Genomic DNA, 19433 nt, shown 5'->3' on the forward strand with positions numbered 1-19433 from the left:
TACAACTCTACGTCGGAAAACTTAAAACGATTTCGAAAACAAAACATTTCAAAACATTCCTGGAGTGTTTAATGCACGACGACGGGGTCGCGATGACACTAACTAGAGTCAAAACCGACACCGGGCCAAAAACCGACTCAAAAATTCAAATCCCGACTCCAACAACGAGTCAAACCGAGTCAAACACAAAAACCAAAATATCTCAAGCCTTCTATGCTAAGTTTTCCCGGATTCATGTTGGTCAAGTACCAAACATGTGACTACAAAACCTAGGATAGAACAAATCATGATTGCGTTTGTTGTGATAGTGACAACACAACTCGAAGTGCCGCGACGTGGCTCGCGCCTCTTTGAGCATCCCAGGTGGCCACGTCGCTCAAAACTCACACAACCACTCATTCTCCTATAAATACCCCTCAAATACCACCCATTTGAGACTTACGCGAGTGTCCGCCCCCTCTTTTCTCCCTTAAAATTCTCGACTCGACTTCTTAAGTCACAATCCGACGCGTATTTACGACCTACCGATCGTAAATACGAGCCTTACACATTGTTTGGTACCGTCATCGTGCATTAAATCACTTGTCCGACCACTTTGACCACCACACCATCACTAAACTTTTAAAACACTATTTTACTTACCAAAACGGTTTTAAACCGAGTTTTTTCCGATCAAACGAGTTGTTACACTTACGTCGGTCACTCGCCATAACCAAACATGTAAGTATGAGGGTGTAAAAATCCTCTTTTATTATATTTTTATTTGTTTCATGACTTTAACATGCTAAAACATGCATAACATGAACCAAAACATGGAATAAACGAGCCAAAACTGATTTTGGTCTGAGGCAGAAGCCCCTTGGGTCGCCAACAGGCTCGCGCCTAAATGGGGTACTCAGACCAGAGATCAACCGTGTTTGTTCTCGTCATTTCCCTTAATCTATTTTTCATATTTGTAATCGGTTTTTACCATTTCAAGTATTTTCGAAACCTTTTTGTTTCATTTCACATGTTTTAACCATAAAGCATTTTTTACCCTTGGTTCTTCATACCATGACGGTTAAATTCGTGTTTCGGTGATAATATTTGGTTAATGACATTTAAAAGGTATTTTAAAGCCTTTTATTTCATTTCTTCATATTTTCAAACAAACGTATTAGTCACCAACACGAAATCATCCTTGGTTATACATACCATGCCGGATTTTAACCCGGGTACGATGATGAGTACCGACTAATTACATTCAAAATGGACTTAAATCAACTAGTCCATAATCACTTTTCAAAACTATTCATGTCAAATTTGTCAAATCGAACCCGACACCGAATATTATCAAACAATGATGATTATTCGAGTCTAGTTCTTCAAATCAACAAATGCGGTCTAAACGACCCTTTCAAAATCAAACCGGGTTCAAATACCCATTTTCAACACGTTTTATAACGTTTTCTAAACAGTCAGAACACGACATACGACCGTTGGCTAACCCGCGCCTCAAGCATGCCTTTTCTTTCTCATTTTCAAAACCGAGAGGAGGCCCCTTTGGCTTTGCCACGGCTGGCTCGCGCCTCTTATAGCCGCTGTACAGGGCTGTTCCCTTCCAAAGATTAGTCTAAGACGATCCCGACTCCGGTTAACCCGGATATAGGACGGATCAGACGACTATTCGATTATTCAAAACCATATTTGCAAAATGCCTTACTAAGACAAATGGATCATGTTATGCACCCTAAACCTAATACGGTAAATGGATGTTTAATTTCCGTCTTGCATGCAAATCAACCATTAATCCAACTCGACATCTTATACTTGATACTTGGATTAAATCAACCGACTTAGAAGGCTCTCACATGTTAGGTTTAAATCATTGGATGCGCATTCATACATTTAAACCGTTTTATCAACTTTTGCATTCAACCAACCAAGATCGATCAGTAGAGGCCGCTAAACGCGGGCGGGATTGGGTGTTTGATTAAAGGGCTTCCCAATACGTACCTTCACCTCTTACTCAGAAACTTTGGATAGTGGACGACCTTATCCAGGGCGTACGAGAGTCATTCTAGAGATATGATGCTAAAGAGGGACGATTTCCTTATCTTTAGTACCTATGTCAAACGCTGCTTTGTGCTTCGATTTGACCGAGGTATAAAGTGGAATTCGAACGGGTTCCAGGTGGCGACTCCGAACATCTCTAATCGTTTCGAGACCCTTACCGAGACGAAACCGACCGATCTAAAACGATCCGGTCGAAAGCATTTTTACGCCGCCGAGCGTGGCTTTCAAAAGACCGCTGCATGTCCACAGATTGGCTTGGCGTGCAGGTGGCCCGTGACTACGGATTGGTAGGTGGCCCAAATCCACAGACCGAGACGTGGCCCATGACCACTGATTGGCGACTCCACTGGGGAGAACTAGGACACTTATGTCTTTGTGATCCCTAGATGGTGAGACTCGAACGAGGTCTTGGTTGGAATGCATTAATTGATATCACGGTCACGGTCGGGTTCCTTGTCCGGGCCCACAACCTAACCATTTTCGACCAATTGGCTTGTCCCGTCGGCGTGAGTTTTCTCATCCCCGCGTTTCGAATCCCGATTAGGTCAAGCATAACATTGACGTTACACATTTATGTTTCGTCAAAGAGCTTTCATCACTTTCGAGCACGAGGCTAGGGCACCCTCCTTACACATTTTGTTTGGATTGGTATCCTTCATCACTGTGAGTGGTTATGTGCTACTTGATCATAAGTCCTTCTGTGTCATTTCAAACTTTCAAAACACCTTTTTGCGCCGTTATAATGGCTATTTCAAACCTCGGTCTTTCGCCGACCGTTGCACGCCTTTCTAGGCCGTCGTAATGACGATTTTCAAACTCGGTTTTGTATAACCATTTCAACACGCCTTTCTAGGCCGTCGTAATGACGATTTTCAAACCCGGTTTTGTATAACCATTTCAACACGCCTTTCTAGGCCGTCGTAATGACGATTTTCAAACTCGGTTTTGTATAACCATTTCAACACGCCTTTCTAGGCCGTCGTAATGACGATTTTCAAACCCGGTTTTGTATAACCATTTCAAAATCACCTTTTTACGCCGTTATAATCGCCGCGTCTAGACACGGATTTTAACCCGTTTCGCATCGACAATGGCTCTCTTTGAAAACCCGAGAAAAGCACACACCCTTTTCTCGAGACACTTTCGGGATCCCGAGGACCATACACCATCCCCGAGACCTCTTCAAACATTTCAAACTCGATTTTCAAAACATACAATTTTGAATTTCAAAACCGTCTTGGGAAACAATACACTGTTTTCCGAGCCGACTCAAACTCAAACCGTCTTTTGCAAATAAACTTAAGACAACCCTTTCAACTGATCGACTTGCGGAGATTTTTATCTTCGGAAGCCGCCCATTAAAGCGACAAATGAATCTTTTTGAAAATTTCTATTTTCGAAAACTTCAGTCCACCATTCCAATTCCGCCTCGTGTCTATCGAGTCAAAGCAAACGTACTTATGGGTCTTTACTTATGAGTCGTCTCACCACGAGACCCGTCCAATGGCGTCACGCCGTCATAATTGGACTCATGTCAAAGGTTCGGTCAAATACCGTCACGTCATAAATCGAGTCGGCACCGAGGTACCACACACGGTCACCCAGTCTTGTTGAGTCGATCTTGGTCTCGTCCTCTGTGTTGTCTGCGTTCAGTCTTGGAACCATGTCGGATTGAGTTGTAATGTGAGCCGTTTTTCTGCCTCAGAGCCATGCCGCCCCGTCTTCAGCTTCGCTCAACAACAACAATGATAACAACAGAGATGTCACAACGATCACTAGCCGACACCGTTTACCGCTCTTAAGGTCACCCTGGATCGCGTCGAGACCCGCATCGACGCCCTAGAGAACAAGGAAATTGGGGAACATAATACCCCACCTCTCGATCGAGACCGAAAAAATTTGAAACTCTTGGAAGAACGACTCCTTGCCGGGGTAACAACATCCACCTTGAAAATAACCGAAGGTTCGAACTGTTGGGACCGGTTACACGACAACTTCACCCCGATGATGTGCCTAAGTTCAAGGGAGTGGAGGACCCACTCAACCACATCCGTGTTTTCAAAGACTACATGGCCATTAAGGGGTCAAACAGAACTTTTACCAGGATCTTCCCATCCTCTTTGGAGCCGATTCCTCGCCAATGGTACTACTCCTTGGACCGGAAAAACCTTACCACCGGGATGAGATCGCAATTGAGTTTGCCAAACAAGATATGCGACAATGTCGAGATCCAGGCCAACACCCGTACTCTCGAGGTGTTAACCCAAAACGACAAGGAGGGATTCACCGAGTTCCTAACCCGTTGGAGGAGGGTGAGTACTCGGTTGGTCGAAGCGAGTGAGTCAACTCTCGGTGAAAAAATTTGTCAACAACCTCCGCCCGGTTTATGTCAACCTGCTGAGGTATCAGAATATCAAAACTTTTCAAGATCTGCAGATTCTGGGGACACGTATTGAAGACGACCTCCGAAAGGGTGTCTTAGCAAAGACCACTGGCAGGGGTTATCAAGGATCCACCTTAACCGGATCTCGCCCTTACGGTCAGATAAACAAGATTGATGAGGTTAACCTCGTCGAACCATCTGCCAAGAAAATTGAACGCCCCCAAAGAGTGTTCACCAACACAGAGTCAACTTATGCAAGTGCCCTGAAAAGGCTCATGGACCAAGGGAAACTACAACCGATCGGGCCCACCCGGACCTGGCCGACGCCAAGAAATCCCGATTTTTGAACCCCAACGCCTACTGCCAGTATCATCGAGGGAAAGGGCATGATACCGAAAACTGCTTCAAGCTCAAGCACCTTATTCAAGACATGATTGAGAAGGGAGATTTGCCTATACCCCCACCAACTAAGCCAAACAACAAGACGAATCCTCTGGGAATTCACGCCATCTCTGACGATGAGCCGACCCTAGACTGCTCTCATTTCATCTTGCCGATTGACGACGAGGTGAATGTTCTGGAAAAGGACCCTTCAGACGGAGTGTTCGTGTTCGATCTTTCGCCACTATGCTCACTATGTTTCAAAGCAAGTTGAGGAGGCCATTGCCAGCCTTTCTGAGAGAATCACCCGACTCGACGACGCCTACCGTCGACTCATCTTCAATCCCCCGGCACCACGTCCGAGGGAGAATTCCCCAAGTATTCAAAACTACCCACCCCAGGATGGATTGCTCCCGCGACCATTCTGGCATAGACCCCACGAAAATCACCTTCAAAATAACCACCTTCACGAGAATTACCCTCAAAATAACTACCCTCACAAAAATCGCCCTCACAAAAATATCCCCCACAAGAACTACCCACCGAGGAATACCCCTCCAAGGTATCCTCGAGACCCTGAAATTAAAGGCATATGGCGGGATGATGTTGAGGATGTCTATGTCATTCCAGGGAAGGAAAAGCGGACGAAGGAAATCGGACATCTCACCCGGTCCGGACGTCCCTATCAGAATCCAATCAACCCAGCGGTTGTTCCAACAACGAATGACCAAGTCGTCCCAGAAGTGGACACCCAACCAAAGGCTCCCGAGAACTCAATCCTGAAGCAGCTCCAGAAAGCAAAAGCCGAGATCTCTATCTGGCAATTGATCGCAACGTCTTTCGAGCACCGACAAGCCTTGCTGCAGGCCTTGGGGAAATCAACCGTGCCCTCCACCTCTTCTCCAGAAGAAATAGTGGCACACATGACGAGAGACGCCTCTGATCTGAGTAACCCGGTCGTCTTCTCCGACGAGGATATCCCCCTGTTCGGAGCCAACCATAACCTGGCCCTGTACATCACCGTGCAATGCCTCCAAAAGAATATACCAATGGTTCTTGTGGATGACGGTTCCGCCGTGAATGTCATTCCTCTCAAAACGGCCCACAGGCTGGGTATTAAGGAATCTGATTTAATCTCAACGAATCAAGGAGTACGCGCCTACGACGGCACTCGTCGCAAGGTCGCTGGGCTAGTCACTTTGACCGTCGCAACCGGGCCATTAGAAAGACAAACCAGTTTTCAAGTGGTCGACATCGACGCGTCCTTCAACATGCTCCTGGGACGTCCCTGGATTCACGCTGTCAAAGCAATCACCTCAACGCTCCACCAAAAGATCAGGGTCCCCTTCAACGGGAAAACGATCACGATCCCCGCTTCCCCAATCAAAGCAGTTATGAGAAGAGGGTTAGCCTCCCAAGCCATTGAGGAGGACGACAACGAAATGTGGGGTTTCCAAGCCGTGAACGCCATAACTGATGAACTGACAACCTCTGAGTGTGACCCGTTCGCCAACCTCACGATCAACCGTTCATGATGCGTCAGGGTTATTTCCCGAGTTTGCCGCTCAATCCACTAAAGGACCCTTTGCCTCCCTTGAAATAGGCTAAGGTCCCCAACATTCCCTTTGGACTGGGGTACGAACCTACTCACGAAGATATCCAGGAGATGAACCTCCTAGTCCGAAAACGCAAGAAGCATGGAGTCATCCTCCGTCCTTACCACCTAACCCTCAACGGATACTTTGTCCCCGAGGGAGAGTCTGAACTCTACCACGGCTTTCCGGAGCCAATCTATGACTCTGTGGCCAGGGCTAGATACCCGGGAGTGGAAGTCTTTTAGGACTGCTACTTTATCCCCGAAAACATCGAAGCCGCATCAATTGAGTCCAAACCGTCACCATGCCTCGACGGACAAGCTGTCACACTACTCTTTGGGGAAGATAACGTCAAACACCTCGACTATGAGGACATCATCAACATCGCTCTGAAAGACAATCAGTTTGATCCAACCGCCTTGATCTCCGATCGACGGCCGGAGAAAGCCACCCGGGGCGGAGGAAGACCATCAAGTGGACCGATCGCCAAGGCCGCATTCTCAAGATCACAACTGGAGAAGACCCTATGTTCAAGGAGGAAAGTGAAGAAGGATGCGAGTCGAGTCCGAGTCGGAGTCGAGTGCATTATAGCTCCTAACGCTCCGGAAGTCCCGGTCAAGGTCCCCTTCCCTTTGTTTTATCACAAAGTCGTGGCCGATTTAGAGGTCGAGTCCACTAAGGTCACCCCCACTCCCATGAAAGGTGACAACCTGGAGCCACATTCCGGGGGCCACTTCTTCCGTCGTCTCGCCTCGATGACCACGAGATGTCTGTCTTTCCGAGCTATTCGCTCGTGTCAACTTAATGACGCTAAGTTTGCTTATGACTCGTCTCAATTTAACTGCAATGCAATTCTGAATGATTATGAGGAATTTGACTTGAGTGACTACCCACCTCACTTAGCCAAAGAACTTGACAAACGGGAAACCAGAACCCCCATCATTGAGGAAACCGAGCCTATTAACGTAGGAACCGACAATACACCTCAAGAACTTAGGATAGGGACAACCCTGGACCCCTCGGAAAGACAGCAGTTCATCGACCTCCTCCACGAATACAAGGACGTATTCGCCTGGTCGTACAGAGACATGCCTGGGATTGACAGAGAAATTGCGAGCACAGGATACCCATCAAACCCGAGGCTAAACTCGTGAAAATGGCTACGCCGGATGCGTCCTGAGTGGGCCTTAAAAATCAAAGAAGAGGTGGACAAACAGTTCAAGGCTGGGTTCATCAAAGTATCCGAATACTCGGATTGGGTGGCCAACATTGTGCCGGTACCAAAGAAAGACGGACGAATTCGGGTTTGCGTCGACTTCAGGGATCTGAACAAGGCGAGTCCAAAGGACGACTTCCCTTTGCCACATGTTGACATTCTGGTAGACAACACTGCCGAACATGCTCTCCTATCATTCATGGACGGGTATGCCGGGTACAACCAGATTAAAATGGCTGAGGAAGACGTGCACAAGACTGCGTTCACTACGCAGTAGGGTACATATTGCTACACGGTCATGCCTTTCGGCCTCATCAACGCCGGAGCAACCTATCAGAGAACCGCTACCACTCTCCTACATGATATGATGCACAAGGAGGTAGAGGTATATGTCGATGACATGATTGTCAAATCAAAAGAACAGGACGGCCACATCAATGCCCTCCGAAAATTATTCGCTCATCTGCGGAAATATAACATGAGACTAAATCCTCAGAAGTGTGCATTCGGGGTCACCTCCGGAAAACTCTTGGGACATGTCGTCAGCAAAAGAGGCATTGAGATTGATCCAACCAAAATCAAAGCCCTTCAACAAATGCCTCGGCCTAAGAACGAGAAGGAGATTCGGGGATTTCTCGGTCAGGTCCAATACATCAGCCGGTTCATTGCCAAGCTCACTATGATCTGTGAACCGATATTCAAGAAGCTTCGCGCCTCCGATCACACCGATTGGGGACGACGACCGCGTAAAGCCTTCGACGAGAATAAAGGAAATCCTATCCAAACCTCCTGTCCTCATGCCACCTCAACCGGGATTCCTCTATCCCCATGTACTCGATCAGTAACTAACACACGACCATGGGAGCGATGCTAGCACAAACAGTTGGCAACAAAGAGCGACCCATCTACTACATCAGCAAAAAGTTCATTGAGTACGAGACGAGGTATACCCAACTGGAAAAGACATGCCTTGCCCTAGTATGGTCAACAAAGAAGCTGCGGCATTACATGCTCAGCTACTCGGTCCATATCTACTCCAAGATGGACCTGGTCAAATACATCTTCGAAAAACCTGTACTAAACGGAAGGCTGTCTAGATGGACACTCATGCTGTCCGAATTTGATCTCAAGTTTGTACCCCTCAAGGTTATCAAGGGAAGAGCAGTTGCCGATTTCCTAGCAGAAAATCCCGTCAATGAGGATCCAATGACCGACACGTGGTCACTTCCTGACGAAGACATCCTTTGTGCCGACTCCGTCGCATGGGACCTATACTTTGATGGTGCATCTAATCTGAGAGGCTTCAGGGTAGTAATCCTTCTAATATCACCAGAGGGAGAACATATTCCGATCTCGGTCAAGCTAGACTTCGCCGTCACCAACAATGCCGCTGAATATGAAGCATGTCTGATCGGCCTACAAGCAGCCATCACACTTGGCATCAAGAGATTGAGGGTCCATGGCGATTCCTCACTCATCATCAATCAGGTATCCGGATCATGGAAAATATGATCTGACAGCTTAGATCCCTACCGAGCAAAGATCAATCAAGAGGCCGAGTTCTTCGACCAAGTCGACTACTTCCACTTGCCGTGAGAGGAAAATCAATTGGCTGATGCCCTGGCAAAACTTGCCGCGCTCGTCAACATACCCGACGACGTGACATCGATGCCCCTATGTGTCGAGAGAAGGAGCGAGCCAACTCACTTTTGTGCCATTATCGACGACGAGGAAAGCCATGATGAACCTTGGTACCAAGCCATCCTCAATTACAAAACCAAAAACGAATTCCCTCCTAACTCTGATCAAAGAGGACAAAGAGCCATCCGTTTACTTGCATCACAATTCGTGATAAACCAAAATCAACTCTACAAAAGAACACCCGAAGGAATTCTCCTCCTTTGCATTGACCATCACAAAGCCAAGAAAGTCATGGGAGAGGTTCACGACGGAGAATGTGGCCCTCACATGAGTGTAATGATGCTTACACGGAAAATCATGCGGTTTGGGTTACTCTTTGGACAACCATGGAAGCCGATTGCCGTAACTACGTCAAACATTGCCACAATTGCCAAATCTTCGCCAACATACAACATGTACCGCCATCCCTTTTATACACCATGACATCACCCTAGCCTTTCTCAACCTGGGGCATTGACATTATCGGGAAAGTCAACCCGATAGGTACCAAGAGGCATTGCTTCGTCCTCGTCGCCATCGACTACTTCACCAAATGGGTGGAAGCACAGTCATATGCAGTCTTGGCCGCCAAATAAGTGGCTAAGTTCATTCAAAACAACATCATCTGCCGATATGGGGTACCCCATGAAATCATCAGCGATCAAGGCTCTCACTTCCGGGCGGAAACTCAGGCTTTGCTGGACAAATACAAGATCAAACGACATCGATCATCCCCCTACCGTTCCCAAACTAACGGAGCGGTGGAGGCAGCGAACAAAACTCTTGTCACCATTATCAAGAAAATGCAAGACAACTACCGCGATTGGCCGAACAAACTCCCATTCGCACTCTGGGGATACCGAACCTCATTTCGAACACCGACAAGCGCCACACCCTTCTACCTAGCATACGGTATGGAGGCGGTCCAACCAGTGGAGTTAGAGGTTCCATCTCTACGCATCCTATTGGAGAGTCAAGTCCCTGAGGCGGAATGGACCCGTCAAAGGTACGAACAACTCACTCTTCTAGACGAACGGCGACTCAACGCCTTGCACAACGTCCAGCTATACCAACGACGTATACAACGGGCATTCAACAAGAAGGTTAAACCCATAAACATCCGAGAGGGCGACTTGGTCCTCAAGTCAGTTCGAGCACCATTACCCGTCGATCCGAGGGGAAAATTCAAACCCAACTGGACCGGGCCATACCTGGTCAAGAAAATACTTTCGGGGGCGCGGTGAGGCGAGTGACCTAGATGGGGAGGACTTTACCAACCCAACCAACCTAGACCAACTCAAGAAATACTACCCTTGAACCCTATCAATCAACAGCCTAGCCTAGTTTTGCAACTAGCATCGACCTCAACCCTTTTCAAGTCAAGTTCCTCAATGCATTCTGATTTGAAATTGCATGTTTTATCGAGTCTAAGCTGCGGCACCTTGCCCGTTTCAAATGTCCTTCGATCCGTCAAAGGCAACGTCCATTTGCACTACAAAAAAAACCCCCTGAACTACGAGCATGGTTTGATTTCACCTTTTCCGGTGGATACGTAGGCAGTCCCTCTTATGCTTGAGGGATACAACCACAAAACCCAATTCAAATTCACAAAACATTTCGAACTACGAACATGGTTTGATTTCACCTCTTCAGGTGAATACGTAGGCAGTCCTCTCTTACACAAGAAGGATACAACCATTCCCACAATAAAATAAAACAACCATCCCCACATACAAAAAAACCATATCAAAAAAGGAGAAAAGGGAAAACTATTCCCTTCCCTCACAAAAATACAAAAATGAGCCTTTCTCCCTTCCCATAAAATACCACTTTCCCAAGTGCAATTGTTTAGGACGATTCAAATCGAATTGCCTTCACAAAATGGATGGAAGAAACAAGAGTTCACAATTATCGACACGAGCAATCCTCTTATTTAATTAATAATGGGAGGGATTACAATTTCAACAACAAATAAAGCTCGACAAGTCAACAACTTGTCAAAGCTAAGGTGTCAACTAACACACCTCACATAGTAAAACTAGCACAAAACACACAACAACTAGCTAGTACAACATAATAAAAACTCACAACAATAATACAACATAATAATAAAGTGGGTAATGGAGGTCTTCACTCTTTCATTCTACCCTTGCCTTTTCCCTCGGGGTACATCTTCCCCTTGTTCTTCTTGTTGGCCCGCCTAGCATGGACAACCTCCTCGGAATGGATCCTCAACGGATCTAAGACGGCGACGGCCTCCGGTCTAGCACAACACCTCATGTTCGACCCAAGACGAGCCAAGGCACGGCCCACCATGCTCTTGGGGCCGGAACTCCTCCTCTTCGGTGGTCTCATCACATCGGGAGTAGCTCCATCAACATACTCCTCAAAGAAGGCACGGTTGGCCTTGCCAACCTCTCGGTACTTCAAATCGACGACCTCGTCCTCACGAAATTTGGATCTCTCTTCCAAGGACGGAGCTCGTGACCACTTGACATAAGCGGGGGTCACCCATGTCGTGGCAACGGGGTTTGGCACCTCCCAAAGCGGCCGAGTGGCCCACCACCTTTCAAAGAATTCCACAAGCTCGGAGTTCCGGAACACATTCTCTTAGACAAGAGTATCTTGAGCGGGCACCTTTTGTTGACGCCCCATTTGCCTCATGAGCCTTTCGGGATAAATGAAGGAAACAACCTTCACGCCCACCACCATCAAAGAACGAGGACTAGCACCAGAAGCGGGCAACCCCGTGAAGGACCTCAAGTGCCACCACGGCACCACCCAACGGATACGAGGACCACCCTCCTCCGCCAATCTTGCGGCCCAATAGGCCTCGGTGGAAGCAAAACTATCCGGGTATAACTTCTTCCTCATAGTAAGGTGACGGAAGGGGTAAGAAGAAGGGTTAACCGGAGGCTCTACATACCTTAGCCTCTCCAATAGCCACACTTGGAGGATCCTTGGCGATCCAAAAGAGGGAGCTTCTCCACAAGAGCCTTCCTTGTCCAAAGCTTGGATAATCTCTCCAAGCACCAACCATGATGGATCTCTACCATGCTCCATTTGCTCAATCACATGGATAATGGTCATGCTACCATGGCATCTTGGCCCCTCCTTCTTCAAGACATCAACAAAGAGGTACACATGGACAAGGCAAAATGCAAGAGCCCTTCTCCTAGCAACCTCCGAGACATTAGCATCTAACCGATTCGAGAAGATGTTGATAAGAGCCAACATATCCACACCATGTGGAGCAAGAAGAAAGTTGACTTGGCTTGTTGATAAGCCCAACATAGAACGGAATTTCTCCTTGTAGCACAACCGAGTCGGAGGAAGCACCGGAGCACAACCCGACCACCCACCAATGACTCCAACTTCTTCGGCAAGAGGACAAATCTCACCTTTCGGGAAAACGAAAACATGATGTTTCGAATCCCAAAACCGAGAACATGTTTCAAGAAACGAAGGTTGCACCTTGACTTGACGAAGCACCAACAATTGACCAACTCCCATACAATCGAGTTGATACTTCTCGGGAGGCGACAAATCCCGGCACCATTGTCGCAAGGCGTTCTCAAAAGCATCCATGAAATATTTTTGTGGAAGAAGAAGAGGTTTTGTGGAGATGTTTTTGTGTTTCGGATGCTGAAACAATGAAGCGCAAACGTCCCTATTTATACAAAATGATCAGCGCGTTTTTCAGAAAAAGGGGAGAGCCGGCTTCCATCGCCGAATAGCTCGCGCCTCTTTGAGGCTTCTCCAGGATTCCCGCTGTTGACTTGTCTCTTTCAACATGTGTTTTCTCCTGACACCTCAAACCTCCCGCCAGGAACCTCGCGCCTCTTCAGGATGATCCAGGAAAATTTTGTGTTTCTTCACACTCACATTTCCTTGTTTTCGCGTTTTACGAAATCCGACACGGTTTCCATGACGCAGCTTTAAACATACGGATTTTTCTTTCTTTTTTTAAGGGGGGAAGGGCTAGTCGCCCCGATCCGCGACGGATCGTTTCCATGTCAGTCGAAATTCCGAAATTTTTTCGCTTTTTCGCAAAACAAAAATCAAAATCGAAAATTGATAACACTACATCAATTTTCCTCAAAAAATTCAAGCACTCACAAATTCGAGTCTTGACCTCAAAAGCCAAATATACTCGCAAAAATCCTTTTCTAAAAATTCGTTCCTGACGGTTTGAGTTTTTATATTTTTCGAGTCATTTTCAAAAAATTTCGATGCAATTTATTTCACGACACGAGTTAATTGCTCAAATTTTCAACAATTCCTTTTGAATTCCAAACGTGGCGATTTTGTCACGGAATTTTCAAAATTTCAATTTTAACTTCAAGTCATCTTGGTTAATTTTGATTTTCAAACAAATGCTTTACGTGATCAAATGCTTCTACGTGTTTGCGTTTATGCGTATATATCTTTATCATTTGCTTTTTCTACAACTAACGATGCAGGAACTGGTGCAAAACAAATGGAGAATCAACAGCCGACAGCGCTCCTCCGAAACACAACACAAAAAAAAGCCAAAATCACAAAACAAACCACAATCCAAAAACACATATATACAAACCGCCTCACGCAAAATGTAAATATGTACAAACAAGAGTCCAAGACACGGACAAGCTACAACAACTACTCGACGTCTCCCGTCGGACCGATCCCGGGTCTCACTAGGAGTCGTCGCCAACGCAGAACACCACCACCAGCTCAGACTCCCTCTCCGGGGAACTCTCCAGCGTCTCACGCTCCATCTCGACGAGAAGCTCCTCCGCTGCAGCCAACTGAGCCTTCAGAGAGGCAATCTCCGCGTCTCGACTCTATAGCTCGTCCTCATGACGCCTCAAGTCTTGGTCCCGACGGATGATCCCCAGCTCCTGGCCTGCGATCGTCGACCTGGCTGCCTCCAACTCAGCACGAACCCGAGCAAGTTCCACCGGAGCCGCTGTGGCCTGCCAAACACAATAACAGATCCTCAAGATCTAAAAACGTGAAATACAACACCAAATACACGAAATACAACACACAAAAGGTACATGAGAAAACCGAGCCTCCCTCGCAGCCAGGTCACCAGCAAACGCTCTCCAGCGGTTAGCCATCCGCCACAAGTTCTGGTGACTAACAGTCGTCACCTACAAAACAAAAATGTCCTTCAATACAAGGCAAAGTATAAATGGAGAAAGTGTTAAAGTCAGGAACTCACCCTCAGAACAGTTAACCTCCACTCCATGCCGGCATCGGCCACCTCGGCCATTGCGGGCTCCGGTAAGCGCAACTGAAGCTCCTCGCCACCCGGCCCCTGAAAAGTGGTCTCCGTCGGGAAAGCTGGGGGCTGAGTCCTCATCAGCGGGTCGACTCCCTGCCATTCGGATCCACGTCAAAAATGACAAACCCTCCTGTCAAGGGAGGCAATGAAAACAAAGAAAGGAGGAAAACATACCTCGATCGGGTACCAAGCAAGCCTCGACAACCGGAAGGTGTCGTAGTCGGCGTCCCGCAGCAACAGCTCCTCGCCTCCTCGACTGTGAAGGTGCTCCTCAACCTCATTAGGAGTCGACTCCTTGAACAACACCCCAGGCGGGTCAACCGGCACGACGAAAGTCTCGGTAAAGCACTGGCAAACTAGACGCTCGCCCAAGTACCAAACCGGCTCAATCGCCGTCTCCAAGTACATGCGCAGGGAGCTGCGAGGTCGCAAACGCTCCGTGACGGCAGCCGGCACACCCGTGTAGTGCTCCCAAGGCCGCCCAACAAACAGCATTCGAAACCAAGCTACTCAGCTAACTGGGGGCTTCATAAGCTACCTAGTCATCCTATCTCTATCTAACTCTATAAAGGAGAAGGGGAAGAGAGCAAGAACTTACATCAGCAATCCGAAGCTTGTTCACGCGACGCCTGCAGTCCTCGTAGGTCGACTTAGTCGACCTCTTCCGACTCACCGTCCAACCCCCTCACGCAGGTAAGCCGAGGGAGCACCGCCTTTGTAGTCCCTGGGACGCTTGAGAGGAGTGAAGTAAGCATACAACCAAGCCTGTAATCAAACACAGCAAACATAAATTAGCCAATTTCTCAAAAATTGCCAAAATCAAAATCAAAATCAAAATAAAAAAACCACCACAAAAAAAACACTCGTACCTCAAAGATGAGGCTGGGACCAACCAGAGCAGGAGCACTACCCGCTCCCACTGTCTCCGGACGCACCGCCGCGTGCAAGTACCGGGTGAAACTCGCCAAAGTCGGCGTAACCCAGTCAAACCGACCCAAAGCGTCAAGGTCGGCAAGAAGAGGAAGCACACCTCTCTATCAACGCCCTGATCAAACCTCTCTATCAAACACAGGTTCGCCCTGATCGAGGACCTGTGAATGTCCCGCCAAGCGGCCACCAACGGCCCGAACGCTGACCTCTCTATCAACGCCCTCGACCCAGCTCGAAGAACGTCGTAGAGGCCCAAGCAGGTAGAGTAGCCAGAGAAAGTCCTCATGGTGTCGATCTCCTGAAATCAAAAGCAGACAACATCAGAATGCCTATTTAGGCTCGACACTTCAAAAATGACAAATTTCAACTGGGGAATGCGACTCACCATGCCTTCGTGAGCACGGTAGGAAAGGTGTCGGTCCAGTCGAAGCAACAACTGGCTACCGTCAAAACCCTCGGCCCACTCTGGCGCCGCCCGTAAAAGCAACCCCCGCGGGGCCGTAACTCGCCTGGCTCTGAAGCTCGCGACGTCAGCATCGTCCTCAGCCGTCTCCGCTCTCCGCCTCTTGTGACCGCGAGACTCAACGTGGTGGATAGGGCCCAAGTCAACAACCCTGTTGACGTCCCGCAACGTCCGCCTAGTCGCCCGAGGACGGCGCACCCTCGAAGAAACCTTCTTCCCAGAGGTACTCGCCTCAGCCCCAGTCTGAGCTCTACCGGCACTAACAGCTCCAACAACGGGCTCTGCACGCTCCCCGACGGCCCCTGAGGCCTCAGCAGTCTGCTCGGGAGGTCTCTCCTCCTCAGTAACGTCCTCCACTACCACGGCGGGCGTGCTAACCGGGCCCGGCCCGAACAACTCCTCAAAAGTCGCAGCAAGGGACCCAGCCTGTCCCGAACACTCTCCTGCAAACAAAAAAAACGTCAGCCGAAATTTTGGCATTACGACGGCATGAGATGGGTAAATCCCAACAAAAACAAAAACAACCTGCAATACAAAAAACACAGGGCAATCCCGCCCCCAAACCACTCACAAAAAAACAACACACAAAATCGACTCGCCCCTCTTTTCAAGCAAAAGACGAGTCAAAACCACAAAAACGGCATTTCAAGACCCATACAAGGTCCGCCAACAACCCAAAATACATTCCCGACACAATGGGGATTTTTCTACGGTTCAAAAAGGCAATTCATACGCTAATTTGAGCCCAAGCCGGTCAAAAATTCAAAAACGACCGTAAAAAGGCAAACGTGATTTCATCACGCCTCAGGGTGACCTAAAATACCAATAAGGTCCATTACAAGGCAAACTGGCTCAATTCAAGCCCAAACAGACGCTTATTTTTTCAGACGTAAGACCGTCGCAAAAGGCAAAAATCCAATTTTGCCCACAAACATCCAATGAAGGTCCTTAGATGGCAAATACGGGTTTCCCCAACTACAATGCAACCTAGTGGGACCCACTACCCAAGCAAATAAACTTGGCATTGTGAAATGAGACGGTTTCTCGCTCAATCACGTTTTTCGAGCCTAGGGAGCGGGAACGGGGACCAAAATGCAAACTAAAAGCACCCCTATACTCCTAAACAGGTTTCTAACCTAATGCAAACATCAATTTCACTCGAAATTGGCTCAATCAAAAACGCTCAATTCAATTTTTAGGGCAAAATCCGCCCTAATTCAACTAAGCTAACAATCAACAAATTTGAAAGGATTCAAGAGGAAATACTTACCTTGAGATGACATTTGTTGACAACGGCACAAGTGAAAGCAAATATGAAGGTCCTTTAATGACGATTTTGCGGGATTTTGAGGATGAAGATGAATAATCATCCGCAGCTCAACCTCGCGTCTTTTTAACAAGAAATAGGGAAGCCGACTTGCATCGCCAGGTGGCTCACGCCTAAACCAGGCCTCCCCTTTTCTTTTTCAGCGAAATTTGGGCTTTGGCCCAATTTTCCATGACAAATTCCAAAATTTTCGTTGACGATATTGAATGTCGTCATTTCCTCGAAAACAAACAAAACAAATAGTGAAAATTTAAAACTCGCTATTTCAAGCAAACGGCGATCAAAACCGCCAATTTCAAAATAATGGTGAAATCAAAATTCACCATTTTCCTTCAAATTTTCCAAAATAAAGGCGAAAATTCAAAAACCGCTATTTCAAGCAACGGCGGTTAAAACCGTCAATTTCAAAATAATAGTTGGAAATTGAATTCCACTATTTCCACCACACATGTCAACGGCTGGCGAGCCTTTGTCCGCACCCTTCCAAGGACGCATCCCGAAGATGCCTCGGGTACATTCCCTTGTCTTGGCTGGCGAGCCTTACAACGCACCGCGGCTGGCGAGCCCTCCTCATATACGCACCATGGCTGGCGAGCCTTACAACGCACCGCGGCTGGCGAGCCCTCCTCATAAACGCACCATGGCTGGCGAGCCTTACAACGCACCGCGGTTTACGAGCCCTCCTCATATACGCACCGTGGCTGGCGAGCCTTTATCCGAAACCTTCCAAGGACAGATCCCGAAGATGCCTCGGGTACATTTCCTTGTCTCGGCTGGCGAGCCTTACCAACGCATCGCGGCTGGCGAGCCCTCCTCACATACGCACCATGGCTGGCGAGTCTTTGTCCGCAACCTTTCAAGGACACATCCCGAAGATGCCTCGGGTACATTTCCTTGTCTCGGCTGGCGAGCCTTACAACGCACCGCGGCTGGCGAGCCCTCCTCACATACGCACCATGGCTGGCGAGCCTTTGCCCGCACCCTTCCAAGGACACATCACGAAGATGCCTCGGGTACATTTCCTTATCTCGGCTGGCGAGCCTTACAACGCGCCGCGGCTGGCGAGCCTTCCTCACATATGCGCCACGGCTGGCGAGCCTTTGCCTGCACCCCTCCAAGGACACATCCCGAAGATGCCTCGGGTACATTTCCTTGTCTCGGCTGGCGAGCCTTACAACGCACCGCGGCTGGCGAGCCCTCCTCACATACGCACCATGGCTGGCGAGCATTTGCCCGCACCCCTCCAAGGACACATCCCGAAGATGCCTCGTACATTTCCTTGTCTCGGCTGGCGAGCCTTACTACGCGCCGCGGCTGGCGAGCCCTCCTCACGTATGCACCGTAGCTGGAGAGCATTTATCCGCAACCATGCAAGGACATATCCGAAGATGCCTCAGGTATGACTCCTTCTTATGGCTGGCGAGCCTTCGTACGTAGTCTAATTGACTTTAAACGACCCGCACGGACAGTCGACAGACTCTAAAATGTTCCCGACGACAGGTCCTTGACTCGTACCCTCGAGTCGCCTTGGCATCGCCCATCCCGACGGCAGGTCCATGGCCTGAATCCTTTCGAGCCGCCTCGACGTCGCTTGGGTCTTCAGGTTGTAATCTTTGATTGACCTGGGGACTCTACTTTGACTTTCGCCCTGTCCAAGCCTCAGTCAAAGTGGGGGCTCAGAGATACCCGTGTCTCTTTGAGACTCCAACAAACACCCGATGATTATCGGACTACAACATGTTTTGGGATCGCAGCGTTTGATCGACAGTTTGTGTACAACTCTACGTTGGAAAACTTAAAACGATTTCGAAAACAAAACATTTCAAAACATTTCAAAAATACCTGGAGTGTTTAATGCACGACGACGGGGTCGCGATGGGCACTAACTAGAGTCAAAACCGACACCGGGCGAAAAACCGACTCAAAAATTCAAATCCCGACTCCAACAACGAGTCAAACCGAGTCAAACAAAAAAACCAAAATATCTCAAGCCTTCTATGCTAAGTTTTCCCGGATTCATGTTGGTCAAGTACCAAACATGTGACTACAAAACCTAGGATAGAACAAATCATGATTGCGTTTGTTGTGATAGTGACAACACAACTCGAAGTGCCGTGACGTGGCTCGCGCC

This window comes from Silene latifolia, chromosome 8, assembly GCF_048544455.1.
Source record: "Silene latifolia isolate original U9 population chromosome 8, ASM4854445v1, whole genome shotgun sequence".
Lineage (NCBI taxonomy): Eukaryota > Viridiplantae > Streptophyta > Magnoliopsida > Caryophyllales > Caryophyllaceae > Silene > Silene latifolia.